The sequence below is a fragment of the Tupaia chinensis genome, unplaced genomic scaffold (genome assembly GCF_000334495.1).
Source record: "Tupaia chinensis unplaced genomic scaffold, TupChi_1.0 Scaffold000074_1, whole genome shotgun sequence".
In the NCBI taxonomy this organism is placed as follows: Eukaryota; Metazoa; Chordata; class Mammalia; order Scandentia; family Tupaiidae; genus Tupaia; species Tupaia belangeri.
Genome location: NW_006159534.1, coordinates 5475985 through 5481368, shown reverse-complemented (window position 1 = coordinate 5481368; position 5384 = coordinate 5475985).

Genomic DNA, 5384 nt, shown 5'->3' with positions numbered 1-5384 from the left:
ATTTCTGTTTCTGTGCCTTTTCTTTTTCCACAACCTTTTGCTTTGCAGGACCAATCCCCAGATGGGCACCAGCATCTGGTGATGTACTCACTTCTTGCTTCTTCTTTGGAGTACATTTCTGTAATTGTGTGTATCTGTGCTTCCCTTTGAATCTGACTTAGCTAAGTGACAGTTTCCCTCTTCTCTTCTGGCAGTATGATATTCTTAGGGGGAAGTTTTGGGTTCATGTTAACAGAGAGAGTTTCCTTTTGCTGATGTGAGTGTTGAGGGGTACTCTTCCACAGCCTCACAGTGCTCAGTCATTTGGCTCCTATATAACTAGACCTGTCAGGTCAGCATGTGGTAAGGGATTGACCTGGGAGGTGAGAATGTAAGGATGATATCCATAATCACTGCTCTGCTCCTTTTTACACTGTTGATGCACAAATGGAGAGGTGGTCTCCAGGGATGAACAGGCCCTGACCCACACCCTAACTGGACAGGGGCTTGAATGAAAGAACTGCTTTCTTCCTCCAAGTTTTATATATTTTCATGTTACTAATTAGTAGAATTTTCTTTAGCATTCTCATAATGCATGCCTAATGATGATGAATGCTATATTTTGTGTATCTGGAAAAATTTATTTTATCAGTTCTAAAGGATAAATTTCTCAGTAAAGTATTCTGTTTTTTAAAAAAATTCTTTTTATTTAATTTTATTTACTGTTATTAATACTATTATCATTATTATTATTTTTCATTTGACCAGATACAGAGAGAGAAAGAGAGGGAAGATGAGAAAGCAAACCACCAATTCTGGGACTCAAACCATGGTTGGCCACATGAGAATCCAGCCCCTCAACTGCCACATCACCTGCCAGCACCTAGTAAAGCATTTTTTATTGGATTTGAGCATATGTGTGTTTTATTTTGTTTTCTTTAAGAGCTTTGAAAATATTGTCCCATTCTTTCCTGAGCTCAAAAGTTTCTGTTGAGAAATATGCATATATCCTTATGGAGGTTGTCTTGTATGTGAAAAACCTCTGATCTTTTGTTTCTTTTAAGATTGTCTTTGTCTTTGATTTTTAACAGTTTGATTATATCATATGTTTAGGTAAAATCCTCTTTGGGTCTCACTTGATTGTATATCTTTGACCCTCATGTACCTGGATTCTCATATCTTTCTTCAGATGTAGAACGTTTTTAGCTGTTTTTTTGTTTGTTTATTTTGTTTTGTTAAGGGGTACATGTGCTCATGAGAGACAGAATGAGAGAGTCTTTGTCAGGCAACTTGTAGATCCTTATTTCTTTTACATTGATTACTGGAATATTATTGAGTGCCTTTGGTGCTGACATTTTTTCATTGTTTTTCATGTGTCTTGTTGCTTTACACTGATGACTGTGCTTTTGATGAAGCAGTCACCCCTTCCATACTTCACAGACTGATTGTGGTGAGAAAAGACCTTACAATTAGGTATAAAAATACTGGGTAAGGAGATATGTTGATTCTAGCTCTGGTAGGGGCACAGCAATGTGCCCTGCAGCTTCATGGAATCTGTTACCTGAGGTTGGCAATGGCAAAGATTGCAGAAGTACTCAGCATGCAAGGCTATGAGTTTCTACAGTGGCAACTAGGATTGCTGGCATTGTCCTGTTTTTGTTTTTGTTGTTTTTGTTTTCCCACTGAAGAAGTTATGGATGAGTGAATTCCTCTTGGTATGGGTCTAGTGGTCTGATACATCGTGCCCATGGAGTGGTCATAGAGCCAGGGTCTGGAGCACAGTAACATATGGATAGCCTGCAAGTCTGAGATCTAAGACAGCATTGTATCAGGCCAGTGGTGCAGGTGCCCCCAGTGCCATGTTGGCAATGATATATGACATGTGGACAGTCATGGAGTGCCCATGGAGCCTAGGTCTCATGTGAGGGCATGCAAAGGGTTACCACTATTCTGGAGACCAGGTTGCCTACATGACTGCTACAGAGGTAGCTCAAGCACCAGAGTGACCATGGAGCCAGGATCTGAAGCATGAGCTCCCATGGAGCAAAGTAACTAGATTCTGGGTTTAGGCTAGTTCATGGGGTGGTTGCCCTGGTTGAGGTGCAGGTGTGCATGATGCAGACCTAGTGTCAGAATCTGGAGGCTCACAAAGAGTTGAGTAAGGGAGAAGAGAGGTGCCTAAGTTTCAGGGCAGCACGGTGGTAGCTCCTTGCATGGGACATAGTATGGTCTCCTTCTCTGGTGTTCACAGTGGTGATGGCCATTGATTACCTTAGTTGTAAAAGCTAACCATGTCCTCTGTAGAGCAGATGACTGAGGATCATAGTGGCAATTGCTATGTCGCTGATACTGATATCCCTCACACTTCTTTTTCATTCTTAGCCATCTCCAGACATTTCAGATTTGTTGATTCCCCAACAATCTTTTCTGCATGGTTATTCCTCAGTTTTTTTCTACATTGTGTTGCTGCAGGTCCTTCCATGTCTGTTTTTGTTTCTAGACTGCTATCTCATCTCTTTGTTTCATTTTTACTCAATTTTATTTATAATTATTTTTTACATTTTCTATGGAGCACCTGCACTCACCAGAGAGAGACAGAGAGAGAAAGAAAGTGAGAAAGCAAGCTGCCAGATCTAGGGCTCAAACTGTAGTCAGCCATGTGTGAGTCCAGCACCTTAACCACCACACCACCTGCTGACCCTGCCTTCTTGTTTGTTTGTTTGTTTTTTAAGAGGTTTTTGCTACAGGGTGCGTATGCTCACCAGAGAGACAGAGAGAGACAGAGAGACAGAAAGTGAGAAATCACCCCCCCCCCAGGGGGAATGACCATGCTGCAATCTCTTCCCCTCCATTCCTCCTCCTCCATTCTCCTCTCGGGATCTTGGGCATGCATGCACACACATCCAGCGTGAGTTTAAGCCACCGAGTCCAGGACTTGAACCACGGTCGACTACATAGGAGTTCAGCAACATAGCAATTATGCCAGTTAACTGCTGGTCCAGACCCTATCTTGCTTTTAATATGAGACTAAAATGTGGTATTTCATTCTCTGTCATCTAACTGATGTCACTCTCATAAAAATGTCAGTAATAAAACAAATGGCTATAGGAATAACCCTTTATACACATCATAAAGTCTGCACCATTTAGTAACAGTATAAATATACTATTTATCTCATTGATCTCTTTTGCAAATCCGTAACTTTCATCTGTCTACTTCTATTTTTTTTAGAATTATTTTATTTAACTTCACTTCTTTTCTTTCTTTTTCTTTTTTTTTTTAATTTGACCAGAGAGGAAAAGAGATAGAGAGAGAGGTGAGAAAGCAAGTTGCCTGATCCAGTACACCATGTGGGAGGGAGTCCGGTGCCCTTTACCACCACACCACCTGCCAGCCCCCATCTGTCTACTTCTTTTAGAGCATCTTCTTTGGCTTCTGTGAAGAACTTACACGGCCGGGACTGTGGTTTCTATAAGTAGTAACTAAAGATTATTAAACACTTTGAAAATGTCATGAATTGCAACCGGTTTGGTGTTTCATTTAATCCTCACAACAATTTTATAAAATTGGTTTCAGTATCCCTATTTGTATGATGGCAGAGGATAGAGGACAATAATTAGGAGACCTACAGTTGAATAATTGACCAAAGAATACAGCAGATGATGGTAAAGTTTCAACTTGAACACTAGCCTCTACTGATTGCAAATCTTGGGTGCTTTATATCAACCACATTGTTTTGCAGCTTTTATACATTTCCCAGATTCTCCAGAACATACAGTGCAGTGTCAGGTACCTGTTAAAAGAAACTGAACAAATTCTTATTCAAATAAATCATATGGAATCTTACATACCCACAAGTTTAATAAATCTCTAATACAAATCTATGTTCTTGAAGGACAACAAAAATATCCCTTCCCCAATTTCTTCCTTTCTCCATGCCTGTTTTCATTCTGCTTTTCTCTCACTGGTGTTCCCTCATTTCTTTCCTGATGCTCCTAAGACCCATCTCACCTCCACCCATCAAAAATGAAGCATTTATTAGGGACCAACAGTTAGCATAATGGCTACGTCGCTGGACTCCCATGTAGTCCATTGCAGTTCGCATCCCAGACCTAGTGGCTTAAAATCACGCCGGGTGCGTGTGCGTGCGTGCCCAAGATCCCAAGAGGAGAATGGAGGAGAAGGGATTGCAGCAAGGCCATCCCCCCCGGGGGTAATTTCTCACTTTCTGTCTCTCTGTCTCTGTCTGGTGAGTGCATGCTCCCTATAGCAAAAACCTCTCCAAAAAAATTTTAAAATGAAGCATTTATTTAGGAATTAATAATATACCTCTTGCTGCCATTAAGCTACTTGTGAATTTCTGGGAAAAGTCTTTTGACTTTAAGCATGACTTACTGCAATTTGAGGGAGGTTCCTGTTTTGTTTAACTTTATGAGAAAAATTATTAGTTCAGAACAGAACTTTTTATGGAATGTGAATCTAGATCTATCTGACTGCATGTCTAGACTTTGCTTGGAACATACTTTTTCCTTGGAGCTTCTTAGTTGGCTCCCAGTCCTCTTTCAGAAAAATTTCTGTTGGATAGCACAATAGAATTTGTTAAATTATGTTTTCAATTGGCACTAAAATAACAAGGCAGTATTCCAAGCCAGCAAGAAGTCAGGCTTTTTTGCTGGTCCAAGACCAGCTTGCTAAAGCTTCCTCTCTCAGATGTCTTCTGCTTGCAAGCGTATAGCTAGAGCACAGACTCAGAATGAATGCTGCCGTTTCTTTATATCACATACAAGGTACCTCATTTTACGTACAAAGACGCTCCCTATAGCAGGTAATTAGTAATGGTATAATTGCTTTTTTGTGCATATATAATAAAGGTTTATGGGGTTTACCTGATGAACTATATCCATAAGAATTATTATTGGAGGGAAAAAGGAAGAAAACCTATAGGGAGCTATTTCTATACTACCAGTGTGGAAAAAATATTATCAATAGGGTTAAGACCTGGACTTATAGAGAAAATATTTTACTATTTAATGAGAAGACATTACTAATGAGAATACTGTATCCTTCCAATGTTATACCACTTTGAGAAAGAAAAAATATGGACCCTATATGAGAATTATATCAGCAATTTCTATGTTATAGGCAATGTTCTATCTCTGTATCTGCTAAGTTTATTCAAGGAAAATTACTTATTTATTCACAAAGAAATATTTATTTGTCAACCTATGTGCTTAGTACTGTGATAAGTAGAGAAACTCATTATCATGGTGCTAAAGAGAAAATTTGCATCAAATTTCCATAATGCAAATTTGTAAAATAGTGTGTAATAAAATAATATGTAATGTATACTAAATATGGTTATGGACACTAGGGACAAAGCAGAAAGAGAGTGGGAGAGGGAAAGA